This window comes from Dendrobates tinctorius, unplaced genomic scaffold, assembly GCF_039654945.1.
Source record: "Dendrobates tinctorius isolate UK_male_01 unplaced genomic scaffold, ASM3965494v1 ptg000039l, whole genome shotgun sequence".
Lineage (NCBI taxonomy): Eukaryota > Metazoa > Chordata > Amphibia > Anura > Dendrobatidae > Dendrobates > Dendrobates tinctorius.
This window is the reverse complement of record NW_027361707.1, coordinates 54,141,110-54,164,257: the sequence shown is the minus strand read 5'-3', so window position 1 is coordinate 54,164,257 and position 23,148 is coordinate 54,141,110.

The window sequence follows — 23,148 nt, the reverse complement described above, 5'->3', positions numbered from 1 at the left end:
ATGAATGTTTCCCTCGACTTCTCCTCTGCTTACCATCCGAAGTCCAACGGGTAGGTGAAGCGTACCAACCCGATGTTGAATGGGTACCTACGTCATTTCTCCAATGCCCACCAAAACGACTGGGTTTACCTACTTACTTAGGCAGAGTTCGCCTACAACAACCATACTGGCGAATCCTCGGTCAAGTCTTCGTTTTTCATTGTGTTTGGCAAACATCCTGGTGTACCCCTTCCGGTAAACTCCTGCCTCCTAAGTACCCGCGGCCAACGCCTTGTCCTTAGAATTTTCCAAAATCTGGGCCGAGACCAACACGTCACTCAAGAAGTCCGCTGACCGGATGAAAGATTATGCTGACAAGAAGAAATTGGATCCTCCACCGTATCGTATTGGGGACAAAGTCTGGCTCTCGTCCAAATTTATCCGGTTGAAACTGCCCTCTTACATCGGCCCGTTTGAAATACTTGGACGTGTCAATGAAGTCACCTACAAATTGAGGTTGCCTGCTTCGCTCCGGATCCCAAACACCTTCCATGTCTCTCTCCTGAAACCTGTGGTACTGAATCATTTTCACCCCGAATCTGATCCTGTTTCTCAGCCGGTTGGTACCGATAATACCTTTGAGGTGGAGGATATCATCGCCATGAAAAAGGTTAGAGGTAGGACCTTTTTTTCTTATTGACTGGAAGGGCTTTGGTCCTGAGGAGAGGTCCTGGGAACCCCAGGAGAATATCAATGATCCCTGCATTCTCAAGAGATTTTTTTACTAATCTCAGGGGAGGGTGGCTTAAGGGAGGGGGTACGGTCATGCCGCCGCTGTATACTCACCCAGCCTCCGCTCCCGAGCGGCAGCCCCTTCTGACAGGTCCGTGGCCGACGGCATCTCTGCATGCAATGCGCATGCGCCGTAGGCCACGGCCGTGCCTCCCTCCTGTCACTCGTTTTCTGGCGGTGCCCTGACCCGGAAGCTCCGCCGGACCAATGGCAGACCAGGCAGGGGTGTATCATGCTGCCCTCCTTTGATGGAGGCGCCTGATCTTTGTGTTTGTTAGCACACTGGGCCCCTGTTCCATCGTACACTCGCTTGTGTCCTGCAGTCCTACTCCAGCCCTGCCTTCCATGTGCCTGCTCCTTCCTGCTGTCTGTACTCCTGTCCCGCAGTCCTACTCCGGTGTTCCTGTCCCGTCCTACTATCTGTACTCCAGGCCTGCAGTCCTACTCCAGTCCTGCCTTCGGTGTTCATGCTCCATCCTGCTGTCTGTGCTCTACTCCTGCAGTCCTACTCCGGTGTCCCTGCTCCGACCTGCCATCTGTGCTCCAGTCCTACGTCCTACAATCCTACTCTGGTCCTGTCTTCTACAGTCCCGTGGTCCTATTCCAGTCTGTTCTGAGCCGCCTCTCTCGGTACCGGCTACCGTGGTACCCAAACCCCTGGGCCTGTTCCTAACGATCCCTGTATAGGGGTCGGCTCCACCTGGCGGCTCGCCTGGGGTCCCCTCGGTGCCACGATCCAGAGGGTCCACTCCTGGAGATTTTCCTCAACTGACCGTCCGCGGTAACGATATATATAATATGTATACATGTACATATAGTATGTGTATGTATGTTATATTTGTATACTGCATGTGTGCAGTATATTGTGTAAATATTTATAAACTATGTATGTGAGCATACTGTATATACTGTATATAAACTGAATGTTTGTGTGTATATACTTTATATATGTGCTTGTGAACAATGTATGCGTCTGTATATTATTCATTTTTTATAGCGCACTGTATATACTTTATATAGTGTATGTTTCTATATTTATAAAGTATATATGATGTGTGTTCATGTATAGTGTATATCTGTGTATATGTGCTGCATATATAGTTCTGTAACTGTAATGTCGCCATAATAGGGATCAGCAGTTTACTGTATGTCTGATGCCTGTGTCTTACATTAGGGCCTGTTCACACTCTGTTTCTTTACTGCCTGAATTCCCTATAGAGCCATAGATTGCAATGACATGAATGGAGTTCACATGAATCCCACAAGTGATGTTTTTTTTTCTGAACGTGTCCGTGTGTTCCAACACCCACAGAAAAGTGGACACTTTTAGATGAAAAAACAGAAACAGACTCGGAGGGTAGGTGCACACGATCAGTAATCGCTGCCGGTCGGATGCTGTGAACTTGTGCAGCATCCAGATGTTACGGCAAAGTGGATGTGATTTCAAGAATTCCCATGCCCACTATGCATCTACAGACGCCCGCGACTCACCTGCAGAGACGGACATTCCAGATCGCAACATGTCTATCTTGCAGAGACGCGATAAATCTCACCCATACAATGTATTGGGAGCAGTAAATCCGCACGGTTCAGTGGTCACATGTGGAGTCACCTGCGTTCAATATCCGGCAGTGTATATGTGCCCAAAGCGCTGCCAATTCCTGATCATGTGCACCTGGCCTAAGAAAATAAATCAGTCAATTTCTGAAGAAAAAAAAAAAAAAATTGATTTGACCTCTGCTTGTGTCAGTGCAGTCTGTGGCCCCGTCGGGGATTTACAGTGGGGCAAAAAAGTATTTAGTCAGTCAGCAATAGTGCAAGTTCCACCACTTAAAAAGATGAGAGGCGTCTGTAATTTACATCATAGGTAGACCTCAACTATGGGAGACAAACTGAGAAAAAAAAATCCAGAAAATCACATTGTCTGTTTTTTTTTCATTTTATTTGCATATTATGGTGGAAAATAAGTATTTGGTCAGAAACAAGCAATCAAGATTTCTGGCTCTCACAGACCTGTAACTTCTTCTTTAAGAGTCTCCTCTTTCCTCCACTCATTACCTGTAGTAATGGCACCTGTTTAAACTTGTTATCAGTATAAAAAGACACCTGTGCACACCCTCAAACAGTCTGACTCCAAACTCCACTATGGTGAAGACCAAAGAGCTGTCAAAGGACACCAGAAACAAAATTGTAGCCCTGCACCAGGCTGGGAAGACTGAATCTGCAATAGCCAACCAGCTTGGAGTGAAGAAATCAACTGTGGGAGCAATAATTAGAAAATGGAAGACATACAAGACCACTGATAATCTCCCTCGATCTGGTGCTCCACGCAAAATCCCACCCCGTGGGGTCAGAATGATCACAAGAACGGTGAGCAAAAATCCCAGAACCACGCGGGGGGACCTAGTGAATGAACTGCAGAGAGCTGGGACCAATGTAACAAGGCCTACCATAAGTAACACACTACGCCACCATGGACTCAGATCCTGCAGTGCCAGACGTGTCCCACTGCTTAAGCCTGTACATGTCCGGGCCCGTCTGAAGTTTGCTAGAGAGCATTTGGATGATCCAGCGGAGTTTTGGGAGAATGTCCTATGGTCTGATGAAACCAAACTGGAACTGTTTGGTAGAAACACAACTTGTCGTGTTTGGAGGAAAAAGATTACTGAGTTGCATCCATCAAACACCATACCTACTGTAAAGCATGGTGGTGGAAACATCATGCTTTGGGGCTGTTTCTCTGCAAAGGGGCCAGGACGACTGATCCGGGTACATGAAAGAATGAATGGGGCCATGTATCGTGAGATTTTGAGTGCAAACCTCCTTCCATCAGCAAGGGCATTGAAGATGAAACGTGGCTGGGTCTTTCAACATGACAATGATCCAAAGCACACCGCCAGGGCAACGAAGGAGTGGCTTCGTAAGAAGCATTTCAAGGTCCTGGAGTGGCCTAGCCAGTCTCCAGATCTCAACCCTATAGAAAACCTTTGGAGGGAGTTGAAAGTCCGTGTTGCCAAGCAAAAAGCCAAAAACATCACTGCTCTAGAGGAGATCTGCATGGAGGAATGGGCCAACATACCAACAACAGTGTGTGGCAACCTTGTGAAGACTTACAGAAAACGTTTGACCTCTGTCATTGCCAACAAAGGATATACAGTATCACAAAGTATTGAGATGAAATTTTGTTTCTGACCAAATACTTATTTTCCACCATAATATGCAAATAAAATGAAAAAAAAAACAGACAATGTGATTTTCTGGATTTTTTTTTCTCAGTTTGTCTCCCATAGTTGAGGTCTACCTATGATGTAAATTACAGACGCCTCTCATCTTTTTAAGTGGTGGAACTTGCACTATTGCTGACTGACTAAATACTTTTTTGCCCCACTGTACGTGAATCCTATTTTAGGGGGATTCAGGCAGATCACCCGGATGCACTGCAGAAGCGCAGTGTGAACACGGCTTAATTTCCTATTGTAAGGAATAGTGCCGTCTACTATACTATTCCACACTGTCCCAGTACAGCAGACAGACACAGACACCGGCCAGGAGACTTTTTTTTTATAAATGTGTTGCTGTCGTCTTTCAGCATTTCTGCAACGTTTTTTTTCCCTATTCAGATGAATGGGACACAAAAATGCAAGTGAAAAGGTGGCAAAAACGCAGAATATTTCCTGCCAAAACTGTAGATCAATTCACAGCAAAAATGGTGTGTGTGAACAGACACTACAGGGGTTTTCTGAGAATGTAAAAATAATTTAGCATTAACTAATAAATCCCCTGCGGCTCCAGCACTGATGCTCCATGGGTCTCTGCCTGTCTCAGCACTGGGCTGCAGGGGTATGGTGGCTCTGGGGGTCTCTGCCAGTCTCAAGACTGGGCTGCAGTGATCTTGTGGCTCTGGGGGTCTCTGCCAGTCTCAGCACTGGGCTGCAGGGGTATAGTGGCTCTGGGGGTCTCTGCCAGTCTCAGTACTGGGCTACAGTGATCTTGGCGCTCTAGGGGTCTCTGCCAGTCTCAGCACTGGGCTGCAGTGGTCTTGTGGCTCCAGGGTTTCTGCCAGTATTAGCACTGGACTGCAGTGATCTTGTGGCTGCGGGGGTCTCCATCAGTCTTAGCACTGGGCTGCAGTGGTCTTGTGGCTCCGGGCGTCTCTGCCAGTCTTAGCACTGGGCTGCAGTGGATCTTGTGGCTCCAGGGGTCTCCGTCAGTCTTAGCATTGGGCTGTTGTCATCTTGTGGCTGCACCTTATATTAAAGCTGCAAAGCCACATGCGTCGTTTTGACGCACCCAACGACCGCAACAAAATGCAACATGTTGCGTTAGGCGCAGCACGGCGGAGCGTCAAAACGATGCATGCGGATGCATCAGCATACATCCGCATGGCCTACGTACCCAATGTTAAAAATAGGTACGCAGGATGCATGCAGACGTCGGCGGAGCTGAAGGAAAAGGTGCTGCAGTGGGTGGGACTCAACGGGGAAGAAAGAAGTAGGCTGCCATTCGCAGCGCTACACAACGCATGTGTGAAGCTAGCCTAAGACAGGAAATAAATACTTGGTAACCAATTACATATTTGTATATTTACTATACATTAATCTTTCATTTAAAGGATGGAGTTTTTAGAACTTCCCTGTCACGTGAGTGGGAGGAACGGCCCCCGTCGAGTGCCCGGGTCGGAACCATGGGAGCCGTCATCTAGGTTCCAGGGGAAACTGTCCCCGGGGGACAGGATTCAGGGAAAGACCACTGTGACAGACAGATGGGCTGGGGGAGGGACCAATATAAAGAACGCAGGGAATTCCTGGGGCGATGAGTCAGCAGACCGACAGAGAGCAGGAGGCAGTGGGAGCGGCTGCAAGGGAGAGCGACTCACCAGTGCCAGGGAGGACGCTCACCGAGGACTCCAGAAGGACGGTACCCAGGCGACTATCCGGGACTTGTTGCCCCGCTCCAGCCCGCGCCCACTGCGGCCCTAGTTCAACCCACGGCCGCTGCTGCTTCCCCTCAGCCCACGACTGCGACCTGCTCGCGGTCACCCGTGGCTGCTGCTGTCCCGCCCGAGCTCACGGCTGCTGCCTGTTTCCCGCCACTAGCAGCCGCTGTTGTGAGCTCATTTTCGGGTTTGCCTCTGGCTTCTGGTGAGGGTTATGGAGCTGGCTGTGCTGACAGAGGAGTAGTGAGTTCTCTATCTGGACTCCCTCTGTTGGTGAAGGGAGGTAATGAAGCTGATCTAAATGGCAGAGACCGGCCACCTGAGGAAGAGGACTGCGATTGGACATCTGGAGTTTCTGATTGGATTTAAGGCAGCCGACTCCCTAATTTCTTGCTGGTGATTTTTCCTGACTGTGGCTCCTGGTTTCAGTTTGGTTCCTGCCTTCCTAAAGCTAAGTTTTCTCTGCTATTGTTCATATGAGTTTTTGTCTGGTTTACTTAGTTTTTGTGTTCAGCCAGCCCTGGCTGGGACTGGGCTGAATCCCCATTTTGTCTCTGATCAGTTGATCTCTTTTGCTCTGTCTTCAGAATATACCTGAGTGCTGATATAGTGATTTGAAGTCTAGCGACTTCAGGGCCTTTTTCTATCAGACGTGTTGGACATTCTTTTTGGCAGGGTTTTTTTCGTGATTGCAGACAGCAGCTTTTCTTTCCTGTCTTTTCTAGTTAGCGAGGGCCCCATCGTTTGCTCAGCCTATCTTTCTACCTGTGTCTGTGTTTTCATCTTGTTTCACCGACAATACATGTTGGGGGCTGTCTATTGCTTTGGGGTCTGCTCTGGGGCAGTTTAGATTTTCCCTTTCTTTCTTTAGGCTTATTTAGTTCTCCGGCCGTGACGAGGCGTCTAGGTCCACCGTAGGCACGCTCCACGGCTACTGCTAATTGTGGATAGGATCAGGGGTCTGCAATCCGCTAGTTACTAACCTCTCCGGTTTTCTGGGCTTAACTTGCTTTTTGTTTTTTCCTCCTCGGTGACTCATTCATAACAAGCCGCCCTGTTCTCACAAGTGGCCGCGGCAAGTACAGCACCGCCGGCGGCCATCCCTGTCCCGCTCCAGTCCGCAGCAGAGGCCGGGCCTCCGCTGACCGCGGACCCCCCCGTCGCAGCCGTTAGCTGCGCAGGTGGCCTGCCCTTCGCCACCACACATCGCTGCCGCTTGCCCCAGGCAAGGGGCTGTGGCCCAACCGTCCAAGGACCCCGCCGGAGCCTGTGGGGCTCCAGTGTCATCAGTGCGGCCGGGGTGCTCGAAGACTTCATCATCGTCTCAGCAACTGGGCCCAGCAACTACTACGCCAAAAGACCACCAACCCGAATGGCGAGAGATATCTGGACGGCTAAGTTGACTTTATAATTAAGGACCCATAGTCGGCCATACCGCAGCCCTATAGTGACCGGCTATTGCCGGAAGTAGTCATGTTCTACAGTTTTGTGTGTGCCTGTACAGAGCCCCTGCGAGGGGAACCCTTGTTACCCCAGTTGTTGGTGATCAGGCCGGGACTGAGGAAAGTTCCTTTTGGCCCTATAAACGTTAATACAGAAATCACCTACTTGCCTCGCGACTCGTCACTGCATCCTGCGCACCTGCGAGTACCACACGTGCAAGCAGAATTTCATGGGAAGTGAAGTAACGTGCCAGCATTCTTCTGAACCATGGGGAAAACCCAAAGCTCCAGAAGGAAACCAATGTGAACTCAGGAAAAACATCAAGAGCAGATCATGCCCTGGTCACAATCAAATCCCTGGATCCAGCACAACATGGGAACAGCAATAATCACATTGCCAAGGTGCCGCCCAATCTACACAGAACTCTACTCATACATCGACTGAAGCAATCTCAGACTAACAGCAACAAGTGCACGCGTCTACAGTGTCACAGTAAGACAATGGGGCCCGGAGAGGGCGGCCACAGCACGCAACACCTCTGGGAATCAAGAACAAGGAAATGACAAATCCACTTGTAAACATTTATTTCTGGTCACTTTAAATGCAGCTCCAGCTGTAGACCCTTCCATCAGTACTAAGAAACCTATATTTTATTTCAGAAGGAGCAGCTGGAGTAGAGCTGAGGTTTGCATTGCAGCAGACTTTGACATTTAAATTCCTTCTTTTTTATTTTTGACCACCTGCTACATAGCAGTAAAGTATGTTCAGTATATGATACTTACCCATTGTTGTCTTCTGCCATTTTCAGCTCCGCTCAGGTCCACTCCTGGATCATGTGACTGCAGCTGTGACAATGTGGCTTAGGCTACTTTCACACATCAGGTTTTCGGCGTCAGGCGCGATCCGGCGTCGTGCCGGAATGCCGGATCCGGCAAATGTTTTGTAAAACCTGATGTGCCGGATCCGGTTTTCTGCCGGATCCGTCTTGTTCTTGACAGACAAAACCGGATCTGTCTCATCCGGTTCATCCGTTTTACTATCCGTTTTTCGACGGATTACGCCGGATCCGGTTTTTAAAATTGACCCTTGTGGCCCCTCAAGGCAGAGTACACTGGCAGGATGACAGAGTGTGAAAGATTTGTGCCCTAACCAAACTTGTGTACCTTCTGGACCAACAGTATATACCTTTGCCAACCAAAGTTGGCTATCTTGTCATGGTCTACTATTTTAAGCTTTAGGCCACAGGTGTGTACCTGGTTGTGTTTTATGCAAAGTATTTCACCTTTAAACAAAAGTTGTGTACATTGTTAGGAAATCACCAACAATAAACACAACTTTTTAGGTGAAATACTTTGCTTCAAACACAACCAGGAACACAACTGTGGCAAAAAGCTAAAATTTACCCACAGTTATATACCTGGTTTTGAATAACTTTTTACCTTTGAAATACCCTGTATTTAACCTTTTTTTTAAACATAGTTCGCCGCAGAAAGAAAAGACAGACAACCATTGTGAAACGATAATTTAACTTTTATTTAAAATTTTTTTTTTTTTTGTAAAATGTTTTTAAAGTGCAAAAAACTTTTTTAATAAAGGTTTTAAACCCAATGGGCATTTTTATTACAAAACACACATTACAAATCTGTGTAGTGTGGGGTGGAAATACTGCTGGAGGGGCTGCGGGACACTTCGACACTGGGTGTGTGGAGAGAGGACTGGGATCGTGGTGGGGAAGGAACAGTTAGAGGTGAAGGTGTGGAAAAAGCTACAGAATGGGTGGACATGTTGGAGGCAGAAGAGGTGGTGGGTGGTGGAGTGGAGGGTTGGGCAGGGACTGTAGGAGCAGATGATGTTGATGGAAAGTTGTATGGGGAAGGAGTTTGGTACGGGGAAGGCGTTTGGTACGGGGAAGGAGTTTGGTACGGGGCAGGTTGCTGGAAGTGGGGAGATGTCTGGTACTGGGGAGGTTGCTGGTACTGGTGAGGTTGCTGGTATGTAATAGGAGGGGGAGGATGGAAAGTGGCTGGAGGGGGTGCAGATGTAATAGGAGGGGGAGGATGGAAAGTGGCTGGAGGGGGTGCAGATGTAATAGGAGGGGGAGGATGGAAAGTGGCTGGAGGGGGTGCAGATGTAATAGGAGGGGGAGGATGGAAAGTGGCTGGAGGGGGTGCAGGTGGAGGAACTACAGTGGTGGGAGGTGGAGGTTGGGAGGTAACCTGCTGTAGAGCACCGTGGCACGAATGCATTACATGCATCTGCCGGGTAGGAGATAGTGTTGCCATGCGCTCCACAACAGACCTGAAAAAGGTGTGGTTTGGCGAAGATCTTGCTTCTGAATGCATGGTTTGCAGAAGTGTCTTCACCTCCAGAATGCTGGAGTTGATCTGCTGAAAGCCTGCGGAGATTTGCTCTGACAAGACTTTTAGACAGTTCTGGAAAGATGCATTCAGATGCAAGAACTCTTGCGCATAACTCTTTTCCTGACCCCTCTGCCGCTGCCGCCCAGTACCCGCAGGTGTACTAGAGGTGGCAGGGGCAGAAGGGTGGGGTAAAGGGAAAGCGATCTCCTCACCAGCAGCTTCATGTAATGTAGGCGGCCACGATGCTCCTGTGCTGGTGGATGGGACAGATGGGTCGAATGTGTGGGAAGGCTGGGAAGGTGCAGATGTACCGGGGCGGTCGAAGTGTCCCTCGGTGCCGGTCTCCTCAGGGATCGCCTCAGAAGGGTCCAATCGTGCAGGCTCCCGAGTGCTGCTCACCGTGCTGTGGAATAAAGAGAAAAAAAAACAATTAAAATACTGACATGGTATGGCCCTGGCTGAAAAAAAAAAGTTACATCTAACATTTTTTTTCACATGTGGTGTGTAATATTTACCTTCTGGTGAGCATTGTTTCCCGGAGGAACGACAGGGCTTTTTTCGTACTTGTACTTGCTCCTGCGTCCTCCAGATCCACTCGGGGCCCGCATCTCTTTATTGAACTCCTTCTTGAAACCATCCCTCACAGACCGCCACCGATTCACAATTCTGTTCCCTGAAACGAGAAAGGAGTGGTTAGTATACAACATCAGTGTTTCACAAACTCCAGTCCTCATGGTCCCCAGGGGTCATGTTTTCAGGATTTCCATAGTAAATAGAAATCCTGAACACATGATCCGTGGGGACCACGAGGACTGGAGTTCGGGAAACACTGGTTTACATCAAGCAACCGGTACTGTATATACTTACGCTCTTTAATCTGGGCCCGAACATCGAGGTCCTCCCAGCGGCCCACAAGGAGCGAACAGATTTCCTCCCAGAGTCGTCGGGTAACGATCAGGTCAGCGTGGCGGCGGTCAGCCATATTCCAGAGCGGCTCCCTTTGTCTGACGAGATCGATGAGGTGGTCCACATCGAGTCCTCCATCCTCACCGTCAGAGTCGGGAGCACGCTGTGAAGGCTGTTAAAGAAAAAGACAAAAATAACATTAGCCTCCACAAAAGAAATGAAATAAAAAGTGCAAAAAAACAAAGCAAAAATATTTATACTTACACGCTGGTGACCGCCGCGTTGCTGTCGCCGACGACCCTGGGAGGCACTGCGAGGACCTCTTGGCCGAGCACCAGATTGGGAAGACTAGAGAAGAAAACAAAAAATGTTATGTCTTTGGATGTAGGCATTTGTTTTCTGTGTGTGGTCTGCAGAACATTGTTTTCTATGTGTTGTGTGTAGTGTGATGTTGTGTTTCTGCGTTTGATGCAAAAAACTTACCAATTGTGAGCCCACTCCAGGTGTCTGTCCACCCCTTCCTTCTTCTTCTGGGAGCTCCTCTTCATCTTGTGATTCCTGTTTTGAAATAAAAGGCAATGAATAGACATATATTACAGAGATGATGGATTTTGGAAATAAAAACTTACCGTCAAACGCTGACGATGCGAGGGAGGGCTCCCAGAAGAAGATGTGCTGTCCTGTTGATGGCCAGACTCCATGGCTGTGGGTATTGCTGCTGCTGTTGCTGCTGCCAGTGATGCCATTTCTGCTGCTGCTGCTGCTGCATCTCTTTGGCGGCTGTTGAATAAAGAGAAACAAAGGGCCAATGAATATCTTGATATTCCATGGCCCTAGTTTGGAGGAATGGGGGATTTGATAATTACCGTCTCTCATCTGCTGCTGGACTCCCCTCCTCAGCATGTTCCATTTGCTGCTCCATTTGGGGTGGTGCTGATGGTGCTGCTGCTGCAGATGTCTGCTGCCTTCTCCTGCTCCTGGTTCTTGGCTTGGGTGGCATGTTGGGTGTGGCTGAGGGTCCCATTGTCTTGCTTTTATATATCTCCTGTGGGCAGAGCTACTGAGCATGCTCAGACCAAAAAACCGGATCCGGCCGCCGGATCCGGCGCATTGCGGCGCTCATAGGCTTTCATTGTGTGAAAAAGCCGGACGCGCCGGATCCGGCGTGTCCGGCTTTTTCGCCGGAGACAAAAAACGTTACAGTAGCCGTTTTTTTCAGACGCCGGATCGCGACACATTGCCGGATCCGGCGAAAACCGGATGAAACGCATGGCCATCCGGCGCAAATGCAAGTCAATGGGGGGGAAACCGGATCCGGCATTGCATTTCGCCGGATCCGGTTTCTGTCAAAAGCACCGGATCGCGCCTGACGGCGAAAACATGATGTGTGAAAGAGGCCAAATACAGACTTTCTGTGTGAACTGGACATAACTTTCTCAATGTGCATTATAAAGAATTATTGGTACGCATCCAAGAAAGACCTGTGGTCATATAATGTAGGAGAGGAATCGGAGAGGTGCTGGAAACGGCAAAAGACAATGATGGGTAAGAGATGGTGAGCTATTATTAGGGGAGTAACTAGAATAGGTGCAGGGTTTGCAATCGCACCAGGGTCCTGAAGACTTGGAGTCGCAAAAGTTTTTTTTGCCTCATAGGGAAAACATTTTTACTATTAAAGTTGGGGACTTCAAGTTACACCACTGGCTATCATATTCTACTGATAGGTAACAAATGCTAAAAAAAATACTGGTATACAGTACATAAATTTATTTATTTTGCTCACTTACATAGTGCCATTAATTACACAGACATCACCATCACTGTCCCCATTGGGCTCACAATTTAAATTCCCTATCCGTATGTCTTTGGAGTGTGGGAGGAAAGCGGAGAACCCGGAGGAAACCCCCGTAAACACGGGGAGAACATACAAACTCCTTGCAGATTTTGTCCTTGGTGGGATTTGAACCCAGGACTCCAGCGCTGCAATGCTAACCGCTGAGCCACTGTCCCGCCCAATTTACAACTAAAATCATTCAAACAAATTCTTGTTATATACTATTTATAGTTATTGTGGCCTCTGAGGTGCTTTTAATTCCTTCTTAGAAAGCCCTCTTCTTTTGTCCAGTGCTGGTGTAACGTTCCCACATGAAGGCCTCCTCTTGGCGTTGCCCACATAGTATCCAGACCAATCTCCGTCTGTCATTGTGTCCTACACAAAAGCGGGACTCATTGCTGAAGAGGAAAGTCCTCAGGATACCGAAGCAGTAAAAAACCCCAAAAGTGATCCTACTTTGGGAATGACACCCCTCGCTGAATTCATCCGCTGGCCCCAGAGACTATTTTGGCCTCACAAGTGTTGATGCTATAGAGTAAAAATGGCAAATATGCTTCTGGTGACGCGCACCCTAGAGATTAGGTGGATCTTTCCTATAACACCATTGCCATACATGTGGATGCTCACTGCAGTTTAGGCACAATGAGGGGCTCAGAAGGCAGGGGAGTAAGCAGATTTCTCTGGATTCTGTCTGTCTAAATCACCAAAAACATGATTCAGATGAAATCCAGATGGAAGCATTCACTATAATGAGGCAGATGGAGTAACCTTTATCTTTGGCCTCTGTTCAGGAAGTGTCCTGCCTTAAAAGACAGCACACAATAGTGGTAGACCACACTTTTGTGCTGTAAAAAGAGGCCTAAAAATGGACACCACAGTGATTGGCTGACCGCACAGCATCATCAGGGGTATAAGAGACCGGACGCCACCCTGCTTGGCGCATTCAGCTCCGGATTGAGATAGTGTAGCTAGAGCTGCTGCTGAGATAGGGTCAGAATTGGGGATTTATTAGTCATTGTGGGGTCTACCATCCTAAACTACTCAAATCCAGCTAAACCAACAGTCCTCTAAGGACTAATTCCAGAGTATATAGGTTCCAGTGTTAGGTTGGCAGGGTAGTGTATGTCACTCTATACAAATCAGTGCAAGGCCTGCAGGCACTGTATGTGTATATTTAGATCATTGCATACATCAAGAGGGTCCATTCCCTTCCTGTGTTCTGGTGCTGCTGCTGCTACCTGTAGGATATATTGGCCATATATAGCTAGCCCTAGGTGTAATTGGAATACAGGCAACACATTTTTTGGTGTGGTATCTCCATGCCAGCTCATATCTGTGCGTGCTCAAAGTTTGGCCAGTTTACGGTGGTTTTCTTTTTTGGTCCTGGGTGAAGTTATACTTGTATCCACCACTATTTAGCAAAAAAATAAAAAAAAATACAGTCCACACATTTTTTGGTGTGGTATCTTCGTGGCGGCTCACATCTGTGTGTGCTTAAAGTTTGGCCAGTTTATGGCCTTCTTTTTTTGTCCTGGCTGTCACTGTACTTAAATACAGCAGTATTTAGCAAAAAAAAATACAGCCCACACATTTTTTAGTTGTGAATCTCCGTGGTAGCTCATATCTGTGTGTGCTCAAAGTTTGGCCAGTTTACGGCGGTTTTCTTTTTTTTGTCCTGGGTGAAACTGTACTTATATACAGCACTATTTAGCTAAAAAAAACAAACAAAAAAACAAAACAAAATTTGTTGTAGTGGTATCTCCGTGACAGCTCATATCTGTATGTGCTCAAAATTTGGACAGTTTACGGCGGTTTTCTTTTTTTGTCCTGGATGTCACTGTACTTTCATACAGCAGTATTTAGCCAAAAAACAATAAAAAAAAATTCAGCCCACACATTTGTCATAGTGGTATCTCCGTGGCAGCCCATATCTGTGTGTGCCCAAAGTTTGGCCAGTTTAGGCCTATTTTCTTTTTGGGTCCTTGGTGAAACTGTACTTATATACACCACTATTTAGCAAAACAAAAAACACATTTGTCATAGTGGTATCTCCATGGCAGATCATATTAGTCCGGTTTTTATTTTTTTTTTGTCCTGGGTGTCACATGTCACAGTACTGATATACAGCACTAGTTAGCCCCCCCAAAAAAACAGGGCACACATTTGTCGTCGTGGTATCACCATGCCAGCTGATATCTGTGTTCAAAGTTTGGCCAGTTTAGGCCAAAACATTGTATTTTTTTGCAGTCTGATAACGTAATTATTAAATCTGATGAAACATTTTTACCTAAAGTCCAGATAGGTAAAAGTGTACTTTTCAAGGACACATATCACATACAAGTTGTCTCCTAAATCACCCTTTTGAAGTGAACATTTATAATATTCTAGTCTATTTACAATGGGCAAGGCGCGTGGCAAGGGACGGGGAAGTGGAGGTGATAGTGATGGTGCAGGCCGAGGCCATGGGCAAGCTGAAATTGGCCCACCGAAAATACCCACATCTCGTTGGACCTTAGTATCCAAAGTCCTAGGGGACCGCGGCAAGACAGTGTGAAAAGGTTCTTGGTTGGATAGCGGATAATACTTTCAGTTACTTATCCACCACCACCAGCACCCTGTCTGCAACACAGTCAAGTCACAGTAACTGTGAATCTGGACCGCATATTCCTTACCCTGATCCTCCTTCCTCCCACCATGCTGAGTGCCCTGAGACAACTGATCCCACACTCGGACACTCCGAAGAACTCTTCAGTTTTCCATTTGGAGATTCGTGCCTCTCGCCCAGTCCACTTGAAGCGGGGCAAGATGATATTCCAGTACCGATGCACAAATCTTTAAGCAGCCACGGTCACAGGAGGTGGACAATGAAGAGACACAATTGCCGGAAAGTCAGGAGGAGGAGCAGGGTGGGGAAGTGGAAGATGAGGTGGTGGATGATGTAGTAACAGACCCAACCTGGCAGGAGGACATGCAGAGCGAGGACGGCAGCACACAGGGGGAGGTAGGTGACACACCACTTCAGACAGGAAGAAGCAGTGTGGTGGCTGCAGACAGAAGGCGTGCAACCGTTCCCCGTAACACCAGTCCAACTGTTACGTCTTCCCGAGTGGTTATTTTTTAAAAACTCCACCGATAACCACAAACAGGCCATCAGCAGGGGTAGCAAAACTACTAGCCTTACCACCACCAACATGATCATGCACATGGCAGCAAAGCACCCGAATTTGTGGGCCCAACCCCAGGCTCCAAGAACAGTGTCTGCGGGTGACACCACTGCTTCTTCCACTGTAGTGCATACAAGCCAATCCCCTGTCCACGGTGCATGCGAAGATGCCTCCTGCCCTGCACCAGCCGTTGCCCACAGTCAAATAGCACCATCATCAAGCACGTCAATGTCCTTGTCCCAGAGAAGCCTTCTGTTGTTTATACCCCAGTCATTGGAACGTAAGCGGAAATACACAGCCAACGCCCAACAGGCCACAGTACTCAGTTCTCATATTTCTCGTCTGCTTGAGGTCAAAATGTTGCCTTTTAGGCTCGTGGAGACGGAAGCTTTCTGCAACCTGATGGCAGCGGCCTTCCCAAGGTACTTTGTCTCCAGCCGCCACTATTTCTCCTGCTGTGCTGTCCCATCATTACACAAGCACGTGTCCACAACATTACCCATGCCCTCAACAATGCAGTTACTGGGAAAGTAGATTGCAGATTCCGGCTCACAGACTGGTGTGTGATGTCCCCATGCGTTGGAACTCTACACTGCATACATTAGAAAGAATTTGTTAGCAGAAGTGGGCAGTTGTTGAATACCAGCATCAACAAAGCCGTCGCTTTCAGGTTTGACTCCACAGATAAGACCTCAGGAGTGGACATGGATGTCACACATATGTAGCATCCTTGAAAACTTTGAAGAGTCCACCAAGATGGTGAGCGGCGATGACGCCATAATTAGCGTCACCATCCCGCTCATGGGGACATGGATCAAGGAACGGGGTGATTACACACAGCCAAGCCTCGTGTCATCACAACGTGGATTGGTTGACAATGAGGAAGAGGAGGTGGAGGACGAACAGAAGCTACTTTCATGCACTATAGACGGGACTACAACCACAACTATCATGCCGTCTGTTCAGTGTAGATGACCTGAGGACAGGGAAGAAGAGGAAGAGGAGGAGGACACCTTGGTCAGTCGGCCTGATGGTGAGGCCCCGGAAGGCTTGCCTGTTACCAGTCTGGCACGCATGGCTGACTTTATGTTGCGCTGCCTTTTCTCGTAACCCTCGTATTGTTAAAATATTGGGTACCAGTCATTACTGGCTAGTGACACTTTTAGACCCACGGTACAAGGATAACTTTCAATCTCTTGTTCCAGAGGCAGACAGGGGTACCAAAATGGTGCAGTACCATAGGGCCATTGTTGCTGAATTATTAAAAAAATTCCCATCTCAAAACACTGGCAGCAGAGATAACAGTTCGTTGGCCAACCAATCAGGATACGCGAGACAGACACAAGTCCACTCCAGCAGAGGCAGAGGAACACTGGCAAAGTTCTGGTACAGTTTTCTAAGACCCTCCCATCGCCCTGCATTGAGGCGCTGGGTAATCTCACAAGGAATGCAATCTTCTCTAAGATGCTGAGGGAGTACCTTGATGACCGTACCAATATCCTCCGTGATTCCTCTGTGCCTTTAAATTATTGGGTATCCAAGCTGGACACATGGCATGAGCTGGCTCTTTACGCCTTGGAGGTTCTGGAATGCCCTGCCGCTAGCGTTTTGTTCGAGCGGGTTTTTAGTGCTGGTGGTGGCATTATCACAGATAAGCGCATTCGCCTTTCTATGGAAAATGCAGACAGGCTGACTCTTATAAAAATGAAAAAGAGATGGATTGGGCCTGACTTCTCGACACCACCAAATGATGACAGCGAAGCATAAACTCCAATTTATTGTTTTTTTGGGAGCTGTATTCCCATGCACGTCTTCACAACCAAACATGCATATATGCTTCCTGATTTTGGCTATTTGGTGTCCTCCTCCTTATTCTCCTCATCCTCACCATCCACTTCAATACCAGGGTGAACGTATTCAGTCATTCTCCGAACACTATGTTTTGGCAAGGTTATGATGCCCGTCACCAAAATACAAAAAATATGTACACCCAAAGTGTATGGGCATTCCAAGTCTAGGAGTCCCGCTCCTAGAAATTGGGCCTATTTCTTAATCAGGCTTTCCTCCACGTCTCATCATCCACCACCACTAGATCTAAAGGGTTCATGTGTTCCGTGCAGCTACAGCCAGTGTCGCATTATTAACAAGGGTGGGTGGTTAGGCTGTGCGTAAAAGTCTTGTTCTGAAAAAGGTTGAGGTGTACCCCACAGGGGAAATGTTTGCCATCCCATACACAAAGTGTATGGGCATTCCAAGTCTAGGAGTCCCACTCCTAGAAATTGGGCCTATTTTTTAATCAGGCCTTCCTCCACGTCTCATCATCCGCCGTGACTAGATCACCAGCGTTAACGTGTTCCATGCTGCTACAGCCAGTGCTGAATTCCGAACAAGGGTGGGTAGTTTTGATGGGCCAAAGATACTTGTTATGGAAAAGGTTGGGGTGTACCCCACAGGGGAAAATGGTTGCCAGCCAACACACTTAGGGTATGGGCATTACAAGTCTAGGAGACCCACTCCTTTTTAATGGGACATTTTTTGTTAAGAGGCCCTCCTCCATGTTTCTTCCAAGGGGGGATTGGGGTTAATGGGGTGCATATGACTTAGTAACAAGGCAGGCCTTGCAATCAATGCATAAGAAAACAGAATGAGAGTACAAAATTAATAATGTGAAGTGAATTTTCCTGGGGCCAACCAGTATGTGGGTTCAAAGGCTTATTGGGGTGCATATGACTTGGTAGCAGGGCAGGCCTTGCAGTCAATGCATAAGAAAATAGAATTGGAGTACAAAATGAATAATGTGAAGTGGATTTTCCTGGGCCCATCCAGTATGTGGGTTCAAAGGCTTATTGGGGTGCATATGACTTGGTAGCAGGGCAGACCTTGCATTCAAAGCAACATTTTTTAGGAAAGTCCTCCTGGACATCTTGTGAAAGGGGTATTGGGGTGCGTCGTAATTCTTGGCAGCCCATCCACTCACTGCATAGGCTATACCAGTTTAGGAGACCCACTGTTTAATAATGGCCCCTTAAGCAGATTAATGCCGCCTTATGCCCCTGTAAAAATAGGCTCTGTGACTTTAAAAGTCCCTCCTTCATAAATGAAACAAGATGTGTCTGCTTATGTGCCACACACCACATGGCCAGCTAGGGTTGGTAAATGTTACAATGACATTTCCCAGTGAATGCATTTGTTTTGGTTGAAAGCAATGTTAAAGTAGAAAAACACTTCAAAAACGCTGCGTCTGAACATAGCCCAAGTGGTGGAGGAACATTTAGGTCTAGGGTTATTTTGCCTTATATACAAGTCATTAACCTGGAAAGGATGTACCCAGGGGAGTAACTACCACGGTCGCAGCAGTCGCCACTGGGCCCGGGGGGAGTCAGGGGCCTGGCAGGTCAGACCATGATATCTCCCAACCGTCCTGATTCTCGCGGGACAGTCCCGTTTTTGACCCCCCCCGGCGTCCCGTCCGGGAGTCTATTCTTCCTGCACTGCACTGAGCTGCTATGCCCCCCCATGCACCCCATCCTCGCCCTCCCAGATATACCCACCGCAGCCCCCCACAGCCTGCAATGACATCCTAGGCTATTCTTTTCTGTGCGCACAGGACCTGTGATGAGGTCACAGGAGGGGAGGAGTCAGGGGTCACATGATCAGGGGCCTCAGTGTCTGCAGGACTCTGCTGTGCTGGTTGTCATGGTGCTGGATGAGGTAAAGTTTTTGTGTGGGGTCAGGAGGGGTTTACAGGGTGGATGTAGTGGAGCCGGGTGTGTACGGGGTTTACGGAGCAGAGCCATGTGTGTACGGGGTGTATGGAGCAGAGCCATGTGTGTACGAGGTGAATGGAGCCGTGTGTGTACGAGGTGTACGGAGCGGAGCCACGTGTGTACGAGGTGTACCGAGCGGAGCCGCTTGTGTGCGAGGTGTACGGAGCTGAGATGTGGTGTATTTTGGCATGCGAGGGCCCCATTTGAAAGTTTGCATCGGGACCCATACTTTGTAGTTACACCACTGGATGTACCTTAACATATTGCCCAGCAAAAGCCGTTATAATTTCATTTTAGTATGTTTTTTGGTGCACCGGTAAAAATGGCATGAAACGCTGTCAGCATTGCTTACAGCTGTGACCTCTTAGTCAGGAATGCTTCCAGGGGCGATCCCCATGATGTCCTCGTTTCATTTGAGCAGTGTTTCCATCATTTTCAGACGTTTTTAGACCTTAAAAGGACCTCGGGGGGATCGCGGTAAAAATGCTTGGGACTCCCATAGACTTACATTGGGCTCATTGTTCTGTCCGAGTACCCAAGTATTCCAGTTTGATCGACCCGAACATTTTAGTGCTCGCCCACCACTATTCATTACATTGAATTGTTCTGTTGGGGATTCATCTGAATTGATTTGATCAGGGCTTTCTTTTGTAAAAAAAAAAATTTGCCGGTACGCAATATTTGCCCCCGACCTCTGTGCAGCCCCCGTCCTCCTCTGTGCAGCCCCCGACCTCCTCTGTGCACCCCTAGTCATCCTCCTTTATACACACCCTGCTGTGCCGTCGCTGAACGTCCCCTGCATCCTCCTTATCCCAGCGCTGACAGCTTCTTCCTGCCTTCAGCGGTCACATGGTATGGTTCATTAAGCTCATGAATATGCTTCCACGCCCATGGGCGTCCATATTTATGAGCTTAATGAGCGGTACCATGTGACCGCTGAAGGCAGGAAGAAGCTGTCAGCGCTGGGACAAGGAGGATGCAGGGGATGTTCAGGGAGGCACGGGAGGGGTGAGTATGACTTCTCAGCCACCGGCTCCTGCCACCGCTCCCCCTCCCCCGCTGAAGCACCTACAGATTTCTGGTACGCCGTACCGTCGTCTACCGGCGCAAAAAAACCCACTGGATTTGATTTAGATGAAAACTAATATAAGCGCTCAGCATATAGCACCGAGCAAGGGATCATTGTGAATCGATCCTTAATTCTGCTTCCCAAAAATCAGACTGTCAAATAAACAACAGTTTTAATTGAGGAGACAACTTTATTTTTTCACGTCAGCACAATTACAGAAGAATTCGTTTTTTTTTTTTAATGTTTTGCTTCTTTTGCGCAATAAAAAGATTTTTCATATAAAAAAAATTTCTTTGCCATATTTTGATTGCTATAACTTCAAAAAAATTTTTTTTTGATGGCTTGAGTTTTTGTGTGATGCCTTGATATTTCAGATGATACCATACATTTTTACATATGACTTTTTTATTGCTTTATATTCCATTTTTTTGGTGTCAGTGTGATGAACATGTTATATTTATGGCGTGTGGGTTTTTTTTATGTTCACAAAACAGGATAAAGTTTTATCGTTCAGGTTGTTTCGGATACGGCAATACAAATTACATATTTTAAATTGATTTTTAAGTAAAAGCTAGATTTTTTGCGGCAAAACAGTTTTCCATGATTTCTTTGTACATTTTTACAAATATTTTTTTTTATTATTATTATTAAATACCGCCATGGAACTTTCAATGGTCTGATCATTTCTCTCATTCGCTGCAATACTTCTGTATTTTTGTGTATGAGTCCTAAAGATTTTACACTGACATTTGGCTTGTTACACCTTGATTATGGAAGGGCCTAATGGGCGATCACTCTCTGAGACTAAAGGGCATCTGGACCCCGCTGGGTGCCTATGGTGTTACAAGGGTGCCCCTTCTCTCTGTTAACTATCTAGATGCCACTGTCATGACCTAGGGGCATTAAATGGACATGATGGGTGCTTACACCAATTGTGACTGACGAAGCAGCTGTAGAATATAAGTAACACTCACTACATTTATGCCCATCAGGTGCTTTTAACTTATTCCTCAGTGCTGGAGAAAGGCTGTGCTGAGGAATAAGGCTCCTTAGACTACGTTCCCCAAGTTGAGTGTTTTTTTGGTGGCACATATTTTCGGAAAAAAAATGCAAGTAACCTATTCTACTTAATAGGTGTAGAAAATCTACAACATTAAATGCTCATCATGGGAACGTAAAGTTGTATTTGAAATTGTTAATTATTTAAAAAGCAGGAAATGATGGAAATTGATCCTGGGTCAATGCTAGGGATCTGTGACATAAAACTTCTGAACTTGTATCCTGGATCCAATCAGATGGCAAATGTTGCAAATAACAGACGGATTATTGATGGTTCCGGTGTTCAGCACATTATCTGGACTTCCATCTTTATACACTCGCCTATCATTTCCCAGGAAACACCAACACAATATGTCACCATCCTTGTCTCTACAATTGAAGATGTTGTACGATGCATTTGTTTGATGAAAGCCATATCACCATTCCTTTCATCTGCCACATAGAATTGATCTGGTTATTTCTGAAGAAAGAAGCAGTCTTGTGTGCAATCACCTCTCCCTCCTGTAGAAAACGTCTCATTGTGCAATAGGATTTCTCAGCCTTTTCATATCCCGTTCAGGGTAAATGTTTATCTTGTTCTTTCCTGGTCAAGTGTATTATGAAATGTTACCTAGAATACCTCCACCCGAACTTCCTCATTAATGAATGACTTCACACTTTATTTAATACTTTTAGTAGTTTACAAACGTCTTGTATTTTCTAAAGATGTCCAATGGCTACTTCCCTCAGCTACGTTAAAAGGGAAACATAGGATAGGAAAAGAGGGGTTAGCTTTTTTTCCATGCACAGCACCACACTTGACTTGGGGATCTGGCTTTTTTATATCTTCATTTGTTCCACTTTGATAAATGGAACGAAGATAAAATGCCAGACAGTCCATGAACTAGAGAAAATCTGTTTGTGAAAAAGACACTTTCTTGTAAACTTGTAATGCAGTTTATAAGAAGTTTATATTTTGTTTTCTTCCAAGAATGATATTAATCAGTTTCTCCAATCGCAATAAAGTAGATTAAAAATAAAAGCAGATCCTGTTTTATAAAGAGAACCACTCTTGTCCAGAAACTCTTGTTTCTCTAGATTTGGAGCGAAGTAGACCCAGCTCATCCTATATTAACTGTACATGCTAGAAGCCATCAGCTGCCACTGGGGAACGTTTCCTATTCATTCACAATGGAAACCAGTAATAGATTAGTGTTGAAAGTGATCTTAATGAGGAATTATCAGTTCCTGAAAAACCTAAAGAAGTAAATAGAGACCAAATTATAAAACCTTCATATTATAAACCTTTATGAATATATTAGGAAATTTAAAAAATGTCCATCAGCTTTACTGATGAAACTCTGCCCTTTTCAGAAAGGCAACCTGAAGTCTGTGAAGTGGCTCTCCACTGTCTCACTATTTTGACAGCTGTATGAGACTTACTGCTTCTGAGCTGGGAGATGACACTTTTTGTGGGTAGATTGAAAATGTGCATCATAGAAACACAGGGAAGGTCTGTTGTCTTACTTCATGTTGGTTTTAGTTATATACCGTAATTAGAGATGTAAGACAGATTCGAGTAGAAGGAGGCTAGAAGCAGCATGTGTGGTCAATACTGGCACAGTCTTCTTCTCCTCAGTGTGCTGTGGCCATCTGTGTGCAGTATGTAGTGCAGAACTCAAAATAAGGGTGCAGTACTTTTCGTGGATCGGATTCCAGTGCATGGACTGGCCAGCGTAATGTATTTCTATACGTTACGGGGTCACGCTCAGGTCAGGAGAGCCAACAATCAGTCCAAGGATTGCAATGCGATCCTCGCACGAGAAGTACGACAGTTTGTCTGCCCCGTAACCCTTTAAA